General features: G+C 48.5%; 1 long non-coding RNA gene and 1 pseudogene across 1 annotated transcript; both read right to left on the bottom strand.

The window, feature by feature from the left end:
* Window positions 1–13,404, bottom strand: part of LOC124019411 — a 30,371-nt pseudogene extending 16,967 nt beyond the window's left edge.
* Window positions 13,405–17,036: 3,632 nt separating this feature from the next.
* LOC124019416 lies at window positions 17,037–18,620 on the bottom strand. Its single transcript, XR_006835776.1, has 2 exons — window positions 18,254–18,620; window positions 17,037–17,968 (listed from the first exon to the last, which is right to left on the bottom strand). It is a non-coding gene; the product is annotated as an uncharacterized LOC124019416 (long non-coding RNA).
* Between the last annotated feature and the right edge of the window lie 1,107 nt (window positions 18,621–19,727).

The raw sequence follows: 19,727 nt of genomic DNA, 5'->3' as shown, positions 1-19,727 counted from the left end.
AGTGTAAAAAGTTTCACAGAAGCGAAACCTGTAACTACTTTCTTTCCTCGTATAATGTGATACGGGGTGAGCCCCCAAATATCTTACAGCACAAATTAACCAATGATTCCCAAGGCACATCTCTACACCCAGGTATCATCCCACAGAACTTGTCCAATAAGATTATTATTATTATTATTTTTTGCTACAGTGTGCCCTAATGAACACTACCCAGGTGAAAGTTGCAGTCTGTGATGTCATCAATGTGCGACCCATGCCTGTGGCCTCACTCACTCACTCACCTTCTGCTGCTGGTAGACCTGTGTTAGCGGTGCCACCTGGCAGGCGTTGTGAGCACCGAACACCTTGCAGAGGGAACAGGTAGGCACCTGGCAGGTGATGCAGTAGATGTTGACCTTCTCACCATCGTGCTCTTCACAGGTGGGCTGGCTCGCACGCTTGACGACTGGGATCTAGAGCTAGGAGGATTGTGGGAAGGAGATGAGGAGGAATCTCAGTCAGGATTAGGAAGCCAAAGTAAAAACTAAAATGCCTTCTAGATGTAATTTGTTGATATTCCTTTGGCATCCTTATTTTGAAACCTTCAGGAGAGCGACCCACATTCCACTCCCTCACCTGGTGGCCTCCTGGTTGTAGACGTCACTAATATAGTCCACTAAGAGGAGGGTTGACCTGGCGACCCCTGTCTAATCCCATCCCCTCTCTTACCAAACATCTTTACATTAAAGACCTCTGTCCTCACCTGGTGGACTCCTGTTTGTAGACGTCAATAATATAGTCCACTAAGAGGAGGGTTGACCTGGCCACCCCTGTCTAATCCCATCCCCTCTCTTACCAAACATCTTTACATTAAAGACCTCTGTCCTCACCTGGTGGACTCCTGTTTGTAGACGTCAATAATATTCTCTACCAGCAGGTTGCGCTGCAGCCCGTAGACACCGTGACGGTCCAACACAACTTCCTGTCTGCAGGACGGACAGCGGAACCTCCCTCCAGACCCCACCTGGAACAGAGAGGGCAACACACCTTACTCAGCACGCCGTCTATAAACACACACACACAGCAATGCAGGAAGTTAACAGCTGTATCGGGCCGACTTCCTCCTGTTGCTCGTGGCAATGTCATATTGCTGAGTCTCAGTTTAAATATAGAACATTATATATACACTGAATGTAGAAGACATTAAATCAAATCAAATTTGATTTGTCACATGCGCCGAATACAACAGGTGTAATGCTTACTTTACAAGCCCTTAACCAACAATGCAGTTTTAAGAAAATCCTTTAAAAAGTAAGAGAAAAATAACAAATAATTAAAGAGCAGCAGTAAATAACAATAGTGGAGCTATATACAGGGGGTACCGTTACAGAGTCAATGTGTCAATGTGCGGAGGCACCGGTGCCGAGGTAATTATGTACATGTAGGTAGTTATTAAAGTAACTATGCAAAGATAATAACAGAGAGTTGCAGTAGCGTAGGGGGAGGGGGGCAATGCAAATAGTCTGGGTAGCCATTTGCTGACCTATTTGGGAGTCTTATGGCTTGGGGGTAGAAGCTGTTTAGAAGCCTCTTGGACCTAGACTTGGCGCTCTGGTACCACTTGCCGTGCGGTAGCAGAGAGAACAGTCTATTTCAAGGGTGGCTGGTGTCTTTGAACATTTTTAGGGCCTTCCTCTGACATCGCCTGGTATAGAGGTCCAGGGTGGCAGGATGCTTGGCCCCATTGATGTACTGGGCCTTATGCCTCCTGTCTCAGCCTCCAGTATTTATGCTGCAGTAGTTTGTGTGTCGGGGGCTAGGGTCAGTTTGTTATATCTGGAGTACTTCTCCTGTCCTATTCGGTGTCCTGTGTGAATCTAAGTGTGCGTTCTCTAATTCTCTCCTTCTCTCTTTCTTTCTCTCTCTCTCTCGGAGGACCTGAGCCCTAGGACCATGCCCCAGGACTACCTGACATGATGACTCCTTGCTGTCCCCAGTCCACCTAGCCATGCTGCTGCTCCAGTTTCAACTGTTCTGCCTTATTATTATTCGACCATGCTGGTCATTTATGAACATTTGAACATCTTGGCCATGTTCTGTTATAATCTCCACCCGGCACAGCCAGAAGAGGACTGGCCACCCCACATATGCTTTCTCTAATTCTCTCTCTCGGAGGACCTGAGCCCTAGGACCATGCCCCAGGACTACCTGACATGATGACTCCTTGCTGTCTCCAGTCCACCAGACTGTGTTGCTGCTCCAGTTTCAACTGTTCTGCCTTACTATTATTCAACCATGCTGGTCATTTATGAACATTTGAACATCTTGGCCATGTTCTGTTATAATCTCCACCTGGCACAGCCAGAAGAGGACTGGCCACCCCACATACCCTGGTTCCTCTCTAGGTTTCTTCCTAGGTTTTGGCCTTTCTAGGGAGTTTTTCCTAGCCACCGTGCTTCTACACCTGCATTGCTTGCTGTTTGGGGTTTTAGGCTGGGTTTCCGTACAGCACTTTGAGATATCAGCTGATGTACGAAGGGCTATATAAATAAATTTGATTTGATCTATGCACTACCCTCTGTGGTGCCTTGCAGTCGGAGGCCGAGCAGTTGCCATCTCTTTGTCTTGATCACGTTGAGGGAGAGGTTGTTGTCCTGGCACCACACTGCCAGGACTCTGACCTCCTCCCTATAGGCTGTCTCATAATTGTCGGTGATCAGGCCTACCACCGTTGTGTCATCAGCAAACTTAATGATGGTGTTGGGAGGCATGAGTGAACAGGGAGTACAGGAGGGGACTGAGCACGCACCCCTGAGGTGCCCCCATGTTGAGGATCAGCGTGGCGGATGTGTTGTTACCTACCCTTACCACCTGGGGTCGGCCCATCAAGAAGTCCAGGATCCAGTTGCAGAGGGAGGTGTTTAGTCCCAGGGTCCTTAGCTTAGTGATGAGCTTTGAGGGCACTATGGTGTTGAACGCTGAGCTGTAGTCAATGAATAGCATTCTCACATAGGTGTTCATTTTGTCCAGATGGGAAAGGGCAGTGTGGAGTGCAATAGAGATTGCATCATCTGTGGATCTGTTGGTGCAGTATGTAAATTGGAGTGGGTCTAGGGTTTCTGGGACAATGATGTTGATGTGAGCCATGACCTGCCTTTCAAAGCATTTCATGGCTACAGATGTGAGTGCTACAGGTCGGTAGTGATTTAGGCAGGTTACCTTTGTGTTCTTGGGAACAGGGACTATGCTGGTCTGCATTAAACATGTTGGTATTACAGACTCGGACAGGGAGAGGTGGAAAATGTCGGCGAAGACACTTGCCAGTTGGTCAGTGCATGCTCGGACAATACGTCTTGGTAATCCGTCTGGCCCTGCGGCCTTGTGAACGTTGACCTGTTTAAAGGTCTTACTCACATCGGCTGCAGAGAGCGTGATCACACAGTCATCCGGAACAGCTGATGCTCCCATGCATGTTTCAGTGTTACTTGCCTCGAAGCGAGCATAGAAGTTATTTAGCTCGCCTGGTAGGCTCGTGTCACTGGGCAGCTCTCGGCTGTACTTCCCTTTGTAGTCTGTAATGGTTTGCAGGCCCTGCCAAATCCGACGAGCGTCGGAGCCGGTGTAGTACAATTCGATCTTAGTCCTGTATTGAAGCTTTGGCTGTTTGATGGTTCATTGGAGGACATGTGGGATTTCTTATAAGCTTCCGAGTTAGAGTCCCGCTCCTTGAAACTGGCAGCTCTACCCTTAAGCTCAGTGCGAATGTTGCCTGTAATCCATGGCTTCTGGTTGGGGTATGTACGTACAGTCACTGTGGGGATGAAGTCCTCGATGCACTCATTGATAAAGCCAGTGACTGATGTGGTGTACTCCTCAACACCATCTGAAGAATCCTGGAACATGTTCCAGTCGGTGCTAGCAAAACAGTCCTGTAGTTTAGCATCTGCTTCATCTGACCACTTTCTTATAGACCAATTCGTAGGGGGATTGACTCTACAAGGTGCCGAAAGCGTTAATTTACATTTCAGTCATTGAGCAGACACTCTTATCCAGAGTGGCATACAGGAGTAATTAGGGTTAAGTGCCTTGCTTAAGGTACATCGGCAGATTTTGCCTAGTCAGCTTGAGGATTCGAACCAGCAACCTTTCGGTTACTGGCCCAACGTCTTAACCACTAGGCTACCACCCAGTGTTCCACAGGGATGCTGGCCCTATGTTGACTCCAATGTTTCCCACGGTTATGTCACGTCAAAATGTTCCCTTAAGGTATGTTAAGTTGTCGGGATGTTCCCTGAAGGTATGTTAAGTTGTCGGGATGTCCTTTGGGCGGTGGACCGTTCTAAATACACACAGGAAATCGTTGAGTCAAGGAAAAGCAGCCATCAAGTGCTAAGCATATGTGGGAACTCCTTCAAGACTGTTGGAAAAGCATTCCAGGTGAAGCTGGTTGAGAGAATGCCAAAAGTGTACAAAGCTGTCATGAAGGCAAATGGTGGCTATTTGAAGAATCTCAATTATAAAATATATTTTGATTTGTTACTAACACTTTTTTTGGTTACTACATGAGTCCATAGGTGTTATTTCATAGTTTTGTTGTCTTCACTATTATTCTACAATGTAGAAAAATAGTAAAAATAAATAAAAACCCTTGAATGAGTAGGTGTTCTAAAGTAATGTATAATGTATACATACATATACACTCAGCATGATGTCCGTGCCGTGGGATTGCTGCACGTCTCAGAACATTGCTTTATGATAGTCATGTGGCTCCAGAGACTTCTCCAGGTGTTTGTGAGAGCAGTGACTGGAATAAGGACGACCTGAAACTTGCCCGTCTGTTCCCAGAAAACATCAACTGATCTTCTCGCTAAGTATTAAAGGGAAATAAGTCTCTCCTTTCTGTAAACAACGTTCAGCTGTTCTGAAACAGCTGTTCTGACGTCAGTGAGGTATTATCGTGCAAAAAGTATCAAACATTTGAAGCCACAGATCATCATCCAGAGTAATCTGATAACCAACCCTCTTGTTGATCAACTGGGAGATATTGTGATTTAGTGGCAGTTGCTGAGGGCAGACTCCTTAATCGAATAACTTTAGTAGTAGAGGAGAGGAGATCAGAGACAGAGTGAAAGACAGATAGAGGTTCTAGAATTGTCCTCTTGTCCTTTTGTCCTCTGTTTCTGGGTAAAACGGAAGATCACTCCTCTCAGTTCTCCACTCTTTCATTACGGACCGACTGGGTTTGAAGAGGAGCAGTAAATGAATGTGTCTGTAACCAGGGAGTAGATGTCTGTAACCAGGGAGTAGATGTCTGTAACCAGGGAGTAGATGTCTGTAACCAGGGAGTAACTGTCTGTAACCAGGGAGTAGATGTCTGTAACCAGGGAGTAGCTGTCTGTAACCAGGGAGTAGATGTCTGTAACCAGGGAGTAACTGTCTGTAACCAGGGAGTAGATGTCTGTAACCAGGGAGTAGCTGTCTGTAACCAGGGAGTAGATGTCTGTAACCAGGGAGTAGCTGTCTGTAACCAGGGAGTAGCTGTCTGTAACCAGGGAGTAGCTGTCTGTAACCAGGGAGTAGCTGTCTGTAACCAGGGAGTAGATGTCTGTAACCAGGGAGTAGCTGTCTGTAACCAGGGAGTAGCTGTCTGTAACCAGGGAGTAACTGTCTGTAACCAGGGAGTAGATGTCTGTAACCAGGGAGTAGCTGTCTGTAACCAGGGAGTAGATGTCTGTAACCAGGGAGTAGCTGTCTGTAACCAGGGAGTAGATGTCTGTAACCAGGGAGTAGCTGTCTGTAACCAGGGAGTAGATGTCTGTAACCAGGGAGTAGCTGTCTGTAACCAGGGAGTAGATGTCTGTAACCAGGGAGTAGCTGTCTGTAACCAGGGAGTAGCTGTCTGTAACCAGGGAGTAGATGTCTGTAACCAGGGAGTAGATGTCTGTAACCAGGGAGTAGATGTCTGTAACCAGGGAGTAGCTGTCTGTAACCAGGGAGTAGCTGTCTGTAACCAGGGAGTAACTGTCTGTAACCAGGGAGTAGCTGTCTGGAACCAGGGAGTAACTGTCTGTAACCAGGGAGTAGCTGTCTGTAACCAGGGAGTAGATGTCTGTAACCAGGGAGTAGCTGTCTGTAACCAGGGAGTAGCTGTCTGTAACCAGGGAGTAGCTGTCTGTAACCAGGGAGTAACTGTCTGTAACCAGGGAGTAGCTGTCTGGAACCAGGGAGTAACTGTCTGTAACCAGGGAGTAACTGTCTGTAACCAGGGAGTAGATGTCTGTAACCAGGGAGTAGCTGTCTGTAACCAGGGAGTAGATGTCTGTAACCAGGGAGTAACTGTCTGTAACCAGGGAGTAACTGTCTGTAACCAGGGAGTATCTGTCTGTAACCAGGGAGTATCTGTCTGTAACCAGGGAGTAACTGTCTATAACCAGGGAGTAACTGTCTGGAACCAGGGAGTAGATGTATGTAACCAGGGAGTAGCTGTCTGTAACCAGGGAGTAGCTGTCTGTAACCAGGGAGTAACTGTCTATAACCAGGGAGTAACTGTCTGTAACCAGGGAGTAGCTGTCTGTAACCAGGGAGTAACTGTCTGTAACCAGGGAGTAGATGTCTGTAACCAGGGAGTAGCTGTCTGTAACCAGGGAGTAGATGTCTGTAACCAGGGAGTAACTGTCTGTAACCAGGGAGTAGCTGTCTGGGACCAGGGAGTAACTGTCTGTAACCAGGGAGTAGATGTCTGTAACCAGGGAGTAGCTGTCTGTAACCAGGGAGTAGATGTCTGTAACCAGGGAGTAGCTGTCTGTAACCAGGGAGTAGCTGTCTGTAACCAGGGAGTAGATGTCTGTAACCAGGGAGTAGCTGTCTGTAACCAGGGAGTAGATGTCTGTAACCAGGGAGTAGATGTCTGTAACCAGGGAGTAACTGTCTGTAACCAGGGAGTAACTGTCTGTAACTAGGGAGTAGCTGTCTGGAACCAGGGAGTAGCTGTCTGTAACCAGGGAGTAGATGTCTGTAACCAGGGAGTAGCTGTCTGTAACCAGGGAGTAGATGTCTGTAACCAGGGAGTAGCTGTCTGTAACCAGGGAGTAGCTGTCTGTAACCAGGGAGTAGATGTCTGTATCCAGGGAGTAGCTGTCTGTAACCAGGGAGTAGCTGTCTGTAACCAGGGAGTAGATGTCTGTAACCAGGGAGTAGATGTCTGTAACCAGGGAGTAGATGTCTGTAACCAGGGAGTAGCTGTCTGTAACCAGGGAGTAGCTGTCTGTAACCAGGGAGTAACTGTCTGTAACCAGGGAGTAGCTGTCTGGAACCAGGGAGTAACTGTCTGTAACCAGGGAGTAGCTGTCTGTAACCAGGGAGTAGCTGTCTGTAACCAGGGAGTAGATGTCTGTAACCAGGGAGTAGCTGTCTGTAACCAGGGAGTAGCTGTCTGTAACCAGGGAGTAACTGTCTGTAACCAGGGAGTAGCTGTCTGGAACCAGGGAGTAACTGTCTGTAACCAGGGAGTAACTGTCTGTAACCAGGGAGTAGATGTCTGTAACCAGGGAGTAGCTGTCTGTAACCAGGGAGTAGATGTCTGTAACCAGGGAGTAACTGTCTGTAACCAGGGAGTAACTGTCTGTAACCAGGGAGTAACTGTCTGTAACCAGGGAGTAACTGTCTATAACCAGAGAGTAACTGTCTGGAACCAGGGAGTAGATGTATGTAACCAGGGAGTAGCTGTCTGTAACCAGGGAGTAGCTGTCTGTAACCAGGGAGTAACTGTCTATAACCAGGGAGTAACTGTCTGTAACCAGGGAGTAGCTGTCTGTAACCAGGGAGTAACTGTCTGTAACCAGGGAGTAGATGTCTGTAACCAGGGAGTAGCTGTCTGTAACCAGGGAGTAGATGTCTGTAACCAGGGAGTAACTGTCTGTAACCAGGGAGTAGCTGTCTGGGACCAGGGAGTAACTGTCTGTAACCAGGGAGTAGATGTCTGTAACCAGGGAGTAGCTGTCTGTAACCAGGGAGTAGATGTCTGTAACCAGGGAGTAGCTGTCTGTAACCAGGGAGTAGCTGTCTGTAACCAGGGAGTAGATGTCTGTAACCAGGGAGTAGCTGTCTGTAACCAGGGAGTAGATGTCTGTAACCAGGGAGTAGATGTCTGTAACCAGGGAGTAACTGTCTGTAACCAGGGAGTAACTGTCTGTAACTACGGAGTAGCTGTCTGGAACCAGGGAGTAGCTGTCTGTAACCAGGGAGTAGATGTCTGTAACCAGGGAGTAGCTGTCTGTAACCAGGGAGTAGATGTCTGTAACCAGGGAGTAGCTGTCTGTAACCAGGGAGTAGATGTCTGTAACCAGGGAGTAGCTGTCTGTAACCAGGGAGTAACTGTCTGTAACCAGGGAGTAGCTGTCTGTAACCATGGAGTAACTGTCTGTAACCAGGGAGTAACTGTCTGGAACCAGGGACTAACTGTCTGGAACCAGGGAGTTGCTGTCTAGAATGAGGGAGTAACTGTCTGTAACCAGGGAGTAACTGTCTGTAACCAGGGAGTAGCTGTCTGGAACCCGGGAGTAACTGTCTGTAACCAGGGAGTAGCTGTCTGGGACCAGGGAGTAACTGTCTGGAACCAGGGAGTAGCTGTCTGTAACCAGGGAGTAACTGTCTGTAACCAGGGAGTAGCTGTCTGGGACCAGGGAGTAACTGTCTGGAACCAGGGAGTAGCTGTCTAGAACCAGGGAGTAGATGTCTGTAACCAGGGAGTAACTGTCTGTAACCAGGGAGTAGCTGTCTGTAACCAGGGAGTAACTGTCTGTAACCAGGGAGTAACTATCTGTAACCAGGGAGTAGCTGTCTGTAACCAGGGAGTAGATGTCTGTAACCAGGGAGTAGCTGTCTGTAACCAGGGAGTAACTGTCTGTAACCAGGGAGTAACTATCTGTAACCAGGGAGTAGCTGTCTGTAACCAGGGAGTAGCTGTCTGTAACCATGGACTAACTGTCTGTAACCAGGGAGTAACTGTCTGGAACCAGGGACTAACTGTCTGGAACCAGGGAGTTGCTGTCTAGAATGAGGGAGTAACTGTCTGTAACCAGGGAGTAACTGTCTGTAACCAGGGAGTAGCTGTCTGGAACCCGGGAGTAGCTGTCTGTAACCAGGGAGTAGATGTCTGTAACCAGGGAGTAGATGTCTGTAACCAGGGAGTAGCTGTCTGTAACCAGGGAGTAGATGTCTGTAACCAGGGAGTAGCTGTCTGTAACCAGGGAGTAGATGTCTGTAACCAGGGAGTAGCTGTCTGTAACCAGGGAGTAACTGTCTGTAACCAGGGAGTAGCTGTCTGTAACCATGGAGTAACTGTCTTTAACCAGGGAGCAACTGTCTGGAACCAGGGACTAACTGTCTGGAACCAGGGAGTTGCTGTCTAGAATGAGGGAGTAACTGTCTGTAACCAGGGAGTAACTGTCTGTAACCAGGGAGTAGCTGTCTGGAACCCGGGAGTAACTGTCTGTAACCAGGGAGTAGCTGTCTGGGACCAGGGAGTAACTGTCTGGAACCAGGGAGTAGCTGTCTGTAACCAGGGAGTAACTGTCTGTAACCAGGGAGTAGCTGTCTGGGACCAGGGAGTAACTGTCTGGAACCAGGGAGTAGCTGTCTAGAACCAGGGAGTAGCTGTCTGTAACCAGGGAGTAACTGTCTGTAACCAGGGAGTAGCTGTCTGTAACCAGGGAGTAACTGTCTGTAACCAGGGAGTAACTATCTGTAACCAGGGAGTAGCTGTCTGTAACCAGGGAGTAGATGTCTGTAACCAGGGAGTAGCTGTCTGTAACCAGGGAGTAACTGTCTGTAACCAGGGAGTAACTATCTGTAACCAGGGAGTAACTGTCTGTAACCAGGGAGTAGCTGTCTGTAACCATGGAGTAACTGTCTGTAACCAGGGAGTAACTGTCTGGAACCAGGGACTAACTGTCTGGAACCAGGGAGTTGCTGTCTAGAATGAGGGAGTAACTGTCTGTAACCAGGGAGTAACTATCTGTAACCAGGGAGTAGCTGTCTGTAACCAGGGAGTAGATGTCTGTAACCAGGGAGTAGCTGTCTGTAACCAGGGAGTAGATGTCTGTAACCAGGGAGTAACTGTCTGTAACCAGGGAGTAGATGTCTGTAACCAGGGAGTAGCTGTCTGTAACCAGGGAGTAGATGTCTGTAACCAGGGAGTAGCTGTCTGTAACCAGGGAGTAGCTGTCTGTAACCAGGGAGTAGCTGTCTGTAACCAGGGAGTAGCTGTCTGTAACCAGGGAGTAGATGTCTGTAACCAGGGAGTAGCTGTCTGTAACCAGGGAGTAGCTGTCTGTAACCAGGGAGTAACTGTCTGTAACCAGGGAGTAGATGTCTGTAACCAGGGAGTAGCTGTCTGTAACCCGGGAGTAGATGTCTGTAACCAGGGAGTAGCTGTCTGTAACCAGGGAGTAGATGTCTGGAACCAGGGAGTAGCTGTCTGTAACCAGGGAGTAACTGTCTGTAACCAGGGAGTAGCTGTCTGGGACCAGGGAGTAACTGTCTGGAACCAGGGAGTAGCTGTCTAGAACCAGGGAGTAGCTGTCTGTAACCAGGGAGTAACTGTCTGTAACCAGGGAGTAGATGTCTGTAACCAGGGAGTAACTGTCTGTAACCAGGGAGTAACTATCTGTAACCAGGGAGTAGCTGTCTGTAACCAGGGAGTAGATGTCTGTAACCAGGGAGTAGCTGTCTGTAACCAGGGAGTAACTGTCTGTAACCAGGGAGTAACTATCTGTAACCAGGGAGTAACTGTCTGTAACCAGGGAGTAGCTGTCTGTAACCATGGAGTAACTGTCTGGAACCAGGGACTAACTGTCTGGAACCAGGGACTAACTGTCTGGAACCAGGGAGTTGCTGTCTAGAATGAGGGAGTAACTGTCTGTAACCAGGGAGTAACTGTCTGTAACCAGGGAGTAGCTGTCTGGAACCAGGGAGTAACTGTCTGTAACCAGGGAGTAGCTGTCTGGGACCAGGGAGTAACTGTCTGGAACCAGGGAGTAGCTGTCTGTAACCAGGGAGTAACTGTCTGTAACCAGGGAGTAGCTGTCTGGGACCAGGGAGTAACTGTCTGGAACCAGGGAGTAGCTGTCTGGAACCAGGGAGTAACTGTCTGTAACCAGGGAGTAGCTGTCTGTAACCAGGGAGTAACTGTCTGTAACCAGGGAGTAACTATCTGTAACCAGGGAGTAACTGTCTGGAACCAGGGAGTAGCTGTCTGGAACCAGGGAGTAACTGTCTGGAACCAGGGAGTAACTGTCTGTAACCAGGGAGTAGCTGTCTGGGACCAGGGAGTAACTGTCTGGAACCAGGGAGTAGCTGTCTGTAACCAGGGAGTAGCTGTCTGGAACCAGGGAGTGGCTGTCTGGGACCAGGGAGTAACTGTCTGTAACCAGGGAGTAGCTGTCTGGGACCAGGGAGTAACTGTCTGGAACCAGGGAGTAGCTGTCTGTAACCAGGGAGTAGCTGTCTGGAACCAGGGAGTGGCTGTCTGGGACCAGGGAGTAACTGTCTGGAACCAGGGAGTAGCTGTCTGTAACCAGGGAGTAACTGTCTGTAACCAGGGAGTAGCTGTCTGTAACCAGGGAGTAGCTGTCTGTAACCAGGGAGTAGCTGTCTGGAACCAGGGAGTAACTGTCTGGAACCAGGGAGTAGCTGTCTGGAACCAGGGAGTAACTGTCTGGAACCAGTGTTGTTTATGTCACTAGTGGGGCTTGGTTGAGAGGTTTTGACAGTTGAAAGCTGTATACTATTGGGGGTTCGAAACAAACTTCACAATAAAAGCACAACCATAGAGACGGTGATAGTCGCAGATAACGATCCTGATCTGGTAAGAGGCTTCACCTTCACTAAGAATTCCACTCTTGTCCATCTCTATGGCCTGAGTCTGGGCCTAACATGGGCCTAACTAACTAAACAACAGCAGTAGAAGTAGGCCTTGGCTTCCATTATGAAGATAGTCTCAGATGTCTTCACCATGGCTCAAATTAGCAGTTCATAATCCACACACCTGTTACGGATCTGTACTGCAGCAAAGTGTGAGAGTGTCAGAGGTTAAACATCCCTCTCTAACCCCTGTTTGGAAATCCTGATAGGCATAATTTGTGTATCTGTGTGGATAAGAGGGTCTGAGGCAGATCGAAGGGTCTGAGGTAGACTGAAGGGTCTGAGGTAGACTGAAGGGTCTGAGGTATGACTGAAGGGTCTGAGGTATGACTGAAGGGTCTGAGGTAGACCGAGGGTCTGAGGTAGACCGAAGGGTCTGAGGCAGACCGAAGGGTCTGAGGTAGACCGAAGGGTCTGAGGCAGACCGAGACAGTCTGAGGTCCGAAGGGTCTGAGGCAGACCGAGGGTCTGAGGCAGACCGAAGGGTCTGAGGCAGACCGAAGGGTCTGATAACCGAAGGGTCTGAGGTAGACCAGGGTCTGACAGACCGAAGGGTCTGAGGCAGACCGAAGGGTCTGAGGTAGACTGACAGGTGTGATGGAGGCTGAGGGGTCTGAGGTAGACTGACAGGTGTGATGGAGGCTGAGGGGTCTGAGGTAGACTGAAGGGTCTGAGGTAGGCTGAAGGGTGTGATGGAGGCTGAGGGGTGTGATGGAGGCTGAAGGGTGTGATGGAGGCTGAAGGGTGTGATGGAGGCTGAAGATGTGTGATGGAGGCTGAAGAGTGTGATGGAGGCTGAAGATGTGTGATGGAGGCTGAAGGGTCGGATGTAGACTGAAGAGTGTGATGGAGGCTGAAGATGTGTGATGGAGGCTGAAGGGTGTGATGGAGGTTGAAGATGTGTGATGGAGGCTGAAGGGTCGGATGTAGACTGAAGAGTGTGATGGAGGCTGAGGGGTCTGAGGTAGACTGACAGGTGTGAATTCATTGTGAATTGAAGCTGGAGTTGTATCTCATAATGAATTGAAGCTGGAGTTGAGTATCTCGATCAATCTCCTTGATTATCTCTCTCACCAGCGCTCAGAGATATGAGGATGTCAACTACAGTAACACAGTTAAACATAGACTGACTCTTCTCTCAACTACAGGATCTATTTTGACTGCTTTCAGATCCTCTGAGCTCACAGTGAAAGGACACCATTTTAGACACACTGAGACTTGAACGCAGTACACACGCTTCACAATACATGCTTATTTTCCCTTTCCGGTTGCAAAATGTTTTGCTACGGTCTGTTCTGATGAATATGACCGATGGTTTTTAGCTCTTACCTGGTAGAGGTCGTTGGCACACTTCCTGCAGAGGTTGTGTAGGCATGGCAGGATGACCACTGGTTTGGTGAATACTTCCAGACAGATAGGACAGATGAGCTGTCTCTGTAGGGTCCCCAGACCTGCCTGCTCCCTGTCCCCGGGGTAGGAGCCCTGCTCCAGGGGGACAGACATGGTGGACGGCCTGTCTGACAGATCCAAAACACAAGAAGACAAATATCGGACTGACTGACTCACTGACTCAGGCCTGACAGTCAGGTCTCGGACCAGTCCCTCTCAGAAGGTATATAACTCAGGCCAGACAGTCAGGTCTCTGACCAGTCCCTCTCAGAAAGTATATAACTCAGGCCTGACAGTCAGGTCTCGGACCAGTCCCCCTCATAAAGTATATAACTCAGGCCAGACAGTCAGGTCTCTGACCAGTCCCCCTCATAAAGTATATAACTCAGGCCAGACAGTCAGGACTCTGACCAGTCCCCCTCAGAAAGTATATAACTCAGGCCAGACAGTCAGGTCTCGGACCAGACCCCTCATAAAGTATATAACTCAGGTCAGACAGTCAGGTCTCTGACCAGTCCCCCTCATAAAGTATATAACTCAGGCCAGACAGTCAGGTCTTGGACCAGACCCCTCATAAAGTATATAACTCAGGCCAGACAGTCAGGTCTCGGACCAGTCCCCCTCAGAAAGTATATAACTCAGGTCAGACAGTCAGGTCTCTGACCAGTCCCCCTCATAAAGTATATAACTCAGGCCAGACAGTCAGGTCTCGGACCAGTCCCTCTCATAAAGTATATAACTCAGGCCAGACAGTCAGGTCTCTGACCAGTCCCCCTCATAAGGTATATAACTCAGGCCAGACAGTCAGGTCTCTGACCAGTCCCCCTCAGAAAGTATATAACTCAGGCCAGACAGTCAGGTCTCTGACCAGTCCCTCTCAGAAAGTATATAACTCAGGCCAGACAGTCAGGTCTCTGACCAGTCCCTCTCAGAAAGTATATAACTCAGGCCAGACAGTCAGGTCTCTGACCAGTCCCTCTCAGAAAGTATATAACTCAGGCCAGACAGTCAGGTCTCTGACCAGTCCCTCTCAGAAAGTATATAACTCAGGCCAGACAGTCAGGTCTCTGACCAGTCCCTCTCAGAAAGTATATAACTCAGGCCAGACAGTCAGATCTCTGACCAGTCCCTCTCTGTCTCTGTTCTTCCTCTATCGGATCATCGTCATCACGTCGCCAACACACTGACCGTGGAGAATGTGTCCGGACGTGATTCTTCGACAGCACCTCTTGAAACTCTGTCAACTTCTCTCCGTCTTCTTTCTTTCTACTTTGTCACTCTTCCTCTGCTTTCTCAGTCATAACACTCCCCCCTCTTCCTCTGTCCAGGGCCTTCTCCCTAGGTACATGTTAGTTGGTCTGCCAACCATCCACGGCGAGGACTGTGTGTGTATTGCTGAACCGTCCACTCCACTGGGATAGATAGATCTCGGGGCTGTAGCGATGGAAGGGTGAGTGTGTTTGTCAGAGGGGGTTGGGAGTGTCGTGTTACTAGCCAGACCCCCCCCCCCCCCACACAGTGGGCAGCACCCTAATGCACTCGGGTCACATTGGTCTGTGTGTGTGTGTGTGTGTGTCTCAGGCCATAGCGGTCTGTGTGTGTGTGTGTGTGTGTGTGTGTGTGTGTGTGTGTGTGTGTGTGTGTGTGTGTGTGTGTGTGTGTGTGTGTGTGTCTCAGGCCATATTGGTCTGTGTGTGTGTGTGTGTGTGTGTGTGTGGTGTGGTCTGTGTGTGTGTCTGTGTGTGTGTCTCAGGCCATATTGGCCTGTGTGGTGTGTGGCTGTGTGGTGTGTGTCTCTCAGGCCATATCGGTCTGTGTGTGTGTCTGTGTGTGCAGTAGGCCATATCAGGTGCTGGGTGGTATGCAGGCTGAGGCAGGTCATGTGATCTTTCTACAGTTACCTCAGCTCTGCCTTGCTATCAGTCATATGTACACAGACCCAGCAGTAGGTCAGTATCCGTCATATTCACAGACCCAGCAGTAGGCCAGTATCAGTCATATCTACAGACCCAGCAGTAGGCCAGTATCAGTCATATCTACACAGACCCAGCAGTAGGCCAGTATCAGTCATATGTACACAGACCCAGCAGTAGGCCAGTATCAGTCATATGTACACAGACCCAGCAGTAGGCCAGTATCAGTCATATGTACACAGACCCAGCAGTAGGCCAGTATCAGTCATATGTACACAGACCCAGCAGTAGGCCAGTATCAGTCATATGTACACAGACCCAGCAGTAGGCCAGTATCAGTCATATGTACACAGACCCAGCAGTAGGCCAGTATCAGTCATATGTACACAGACCCAGCAGTAGGCCAGTATCAGTCATATCTACACAGACCCAGCAGTAGGCCAGTATCAGTCATATCTACACAGACCCAGCAGTAGGCCAGTATCAGTCATATCTACACAGACCCAGCAGTAGGCCAGTATCAGTCATATCTACAGACCCAGCAGTAGGCCAGTATCAGTCATATGTACACAGACCCAGCAGTAGGCCAGTATCAGTCATATCTACACAGACCCAGCAGTAGGCCAGTATCAGTCATATGTACACAGACCCAGCAGTAGGCCAGTATCAGTCATATCTACACAGACCCAGCAGTAGGCCAGTATCAGTCATATCTACAGACCCAGCAGTAGGCCAGTATCAGTCATATGTACACAGACCCAGCAGTAGGCCAGTATCAGTCATATCTACAGACCCAGCAGTAGGCCAGTATCAGTCATATCTACACAGACCCAGCAGTAGGCCAGTATCAGTCATATGTACACAGACCCAGCAGTAGGCCAGTATCAGTCATATCTACAGACCCAGCAGTAGGCCAGTATCAGTCATATCTACAGACCCAGCAGTAGGCCAGTATCAGTCATATCTACAGACCCAGCAGTAGGCCAGTATCAGTCATATGTACACAGACCCAGCAGTAGGCCAGTATCAGTCATATCTACACAGACCCAGCAGTAGGCCAGTATCAGTCATATCTACACAGACCCAGCAGTAGGCCAGTATCAGTCATATCTACACAGACCCAGCAGTAGGCCAGTATCAGTCATATCTAGACCCAGCAGTAGGCCAGTATCAGTCATATCTACACAGACCCAGCAGTAGGCCAGTATCAGTCATATCTAGACCCAGCAGTAGGCCAGTATCAGTCATATCTACACAGACCCAGCAGTAGGCCAGTATCAGTCATATCTACACAGACCCAGCAGTAGGCCAGTATCAGTCATATCTACACAGACCCAGCAGTAGGCCAGTATCAGTCATATCTAGACCCAGCAGTAGGCCAGTATCAGTCATATCTACACAGACCCAGCAGTAGGCCAGTATCAGTCATATCTAGACCCAGCAGTAGGCCAGTATCAGTCATATGTACACAGACCCAGCAGTAGGCCAGTATCAGTCATATCTACACAGACCCAGCAGTAGGCCAGTATCAGTCATATCTACACAGACCCAGCAGTAGGCCAGTATCAGTCATATCTACACAGACCCAGCAACAGGGTAGGAGGAGACAGTAGTCTAGTACTGTAAGTCCTCTGTAATCAAAGTCTGGGAGCTTTTCAGTAGTTTAAAATAAAATAGCTATATTATATTGGTGTGTTTTGTGAGGGAATTAACACTTTGAGATTGTATATTCTGTGCATGGCAACGGCCTTGACAACGGCCTGGATTGCAACCAACATCCTAGTGTTTTGTAGACATATTATTTTCAGAAAGGAGTCACAAATGAGACATGTCTAAGCATCAAACATTTATTTTTTTACAACAGCACATCTGATAAATGACCTTCATTCTCTCTTTCAGACACAGTAGATGACCATGCTAAAACATAAAACTACTAACTTCTACGTGCTTCCACTAAACGTACAGGAGATCTCAACCATTCATTCAAAATGGCCACACCTAGTTTATAACATCCCATTTATCCTTAACTAAACGGCCGTGATTGGGAGTCCCATAGGGCGGTGCACAATTGGTCCAGCGTCGTCCGGGTTACGGTTTTGGCCGGTGTAGGCCGTCATTGTAAATAACAATTTATTCTTAACTGACTTGCCTAGTTAAATAAAAAAATAAAAAAAACGACATTAATTTATTAAAAAGAGAACAAAAATTTAATAAATACAAATAAATGTGTCATTATAATTTTATCGTCATATTTCGCACAATTTTTTTTTTTTTTTTTTTTGTAAGTTTCTAAAATAATGTTTTTTTCTTGATCTGGTATAACTTAGTATTGTATACACATTGCATTCACTCAGACAAGTTGCATGTTTAATATCGCAGTAGAGAAAGAAGTCCCAGAAATAGCATTTCATTTGTCAACGTCATCATGATATTCTTATCCAGAGCGATTTACAAGTTAGTGCATTCATGTTACGATAAGCTAGGTGGGATAACCACATCTCTGTCGTAATACAACCAATCAAATCAAAATGAGACTGCAGTGGGCGGGACATTGAAGAACAACTACAACCAATCAAATCAAAATGAGACTGCAGTGGGCGGGACATTGAAGAACAACTACAACCAATTAAAATTAAAAAAAAAAAATGTCTCACTTGATAATAGAATCTTCTTAGAAATAAATGAAAAGAAAGGAGGGAATACAAAGGAAGATGCTCTCAGACTTAGACTGGAGCGAGAAAAAAAAAATCAGCCTGGTCCCAGACCTGTTTGTTGCCAGTTAGCCTGGTCCCAGACCTGTTTGTTGCCAGTTAGAGACCTGTTTGTTGCCAGTTAGCCTGGTCCCAGACCTGTTTGTTGCCAGTTAGCCTGGTCCCAGACCTGTTTGTTCTCACCAGTTAGCCTGGTCCCAGATCTGTTTTCTCTTGCCAGTTAGCCTGGTCCCAGATCTGTTTTCTCTTGCCAGTTAGCCTGGTCCCAGACCTGTTTGTTCTTGCCAGTTAGCCTGGTCCCAGATCTGTTTTCTCTTGCCAGTTAGCCTGGTCCCAGACCTGTTTTCTCTTGCCAGTTAGCCTGGTCCCAGATCTGTTTGTAGCCAGTTAGCCTGGTCCCAGACCTGTTTGTTCTTGCCAGTTAGCCTGGTCCCAGACCTGTTTGTTCTCGCCAGTTAGCCTGGTCCCAGATCTGTTTTCTCTTGCCAGTTAGCCTGATCACAGATCTGTTTGTAGCCAGTTAGCCTGATCACAGATCTGTTTGTAGCCAGTTAGCCTGATCACAGATCTGTTTGTAGCCAGTTAGCCTGGTCCCAGACCTGTTTGTTCTTTCCAGTTAGCCTGGTCCCAGACCTGTTTGTTGTTGCCAGTTAGCCTGGTCCCAGACCTGTTTGTTCTTTCCAGTTAGCCTGGTCCCAGACCTGTTTGTTCTTTCCAGTTAGCCTGGTCCCAGACCTGTTTGTTGTTGCCAGTTAGCCTGGTCCCAGACCCGTTTGTTGTTGCCAGTTAGCCTGGTCCCAGACCTGTTTGTAGCCAGTTAGCCTGGTCCCAGACCTGTTTGTTCTTGCCAGTTAGCCTGGTCCCAGATCTGTTTGTTGCCAGTTAGCCTGGTCCCAGACCTGTTTGTTGCCAGTTAGCCTGGTCCCAGATCTGTTTGTTGCCAGTTAGCCTGGTCCCAGACCTGTTTGTTCTTTCCAGTTAGCCTGGTCCCAGACCCGTTTGTTCTTTCCAGTTAGCCTGGTCCCAGACCCGTTTGTTCTTTCCAGTTAGCCTGGTCCCAGACCCGTTTGTTCTTTCCAGTTAGCCTGGTCCCAGACCCGTTTGTTCTTTCCAGTTAGCCTGGTCCCAGACCCGTTTGTTCTTGCCAGTTAGCCTGGTCCCAGACCCGTTTGTTCTTGCCAGTTAGCCTGGTCCCAGACCCGTTTGTTCTTGCCAGTTAGCCTGGTCCCAGACCTGTTTGTTGTTGCCAGTTAGCCTGGTCCCAGATCTGTTTGTTGCCAGTTAGCCTGGTCCCAGACCTGTTTGTTGCCAGTTAGCCTGGTCCCAGACCTGTTTGTTGTTGCCAGTTAGCCTGGTCCCAGACCTGTTTGTTGTTGCCAGTTAGCCTGGTCCCAGATCTGTTTGTTGTTGCCAGTTAGCCTGGTCCCAGATCTGTTTGTTGTTGCCAGTTAGCCTGGTCCCAGATCTGTTTGTTGCCAGTTAGCCTGGTCCCAGATCTGTTTGTTGCCAGTTAGCCTGGTCCCAGACCTGTTTGTTGCCAGTTAGCCTGGTCCCAGACCTGTTTGTTGCCAGTTAGCCTGGTCCCAGATCTGTTTGTTGCCAGTTAGCCTGGTCCCAGATCTGTTTGTTGCCAGTTAGCCTGGTCCCAGATCTGTTTGTTGCCAGTTAGCCTGGTCCCAGATCTGTTTGTTGCCAGTTAGCCTGGTCCCAGATCTGTTTGTTGCCAGTTAGCCTGGTCCCAGATCTGTTTGTTGCCAGTTAGCCTGGTCCCAGATCTGTTTGTTGCCAGTTAGCCTGGTCCCAGATCTGTTTG

This window comes from Oncorhynchus gorbuscha, unplaced genomic scaffold (genome assembly GCF_021184085.1).
Source record: "Oncorhynchus gorbuscha isolate QuinsamMale2020 ecotype Even-year unplaced genomic scaffold, OgorEven_v1.0 Un_scaffold_909, whole genome shotgun sequence".
Lineage (NCBI taxonomy): Eukaryota > Metazoa > Chordata > Actinopteri > Salmoniformes > Salmonidae > Oncorhynchus > Oncorhynchus gorbuscha.
Note: the sequence above shows the minus strand (reverse complement) of the source record. Positions and strands in the feature narration are given on the sequence as shown.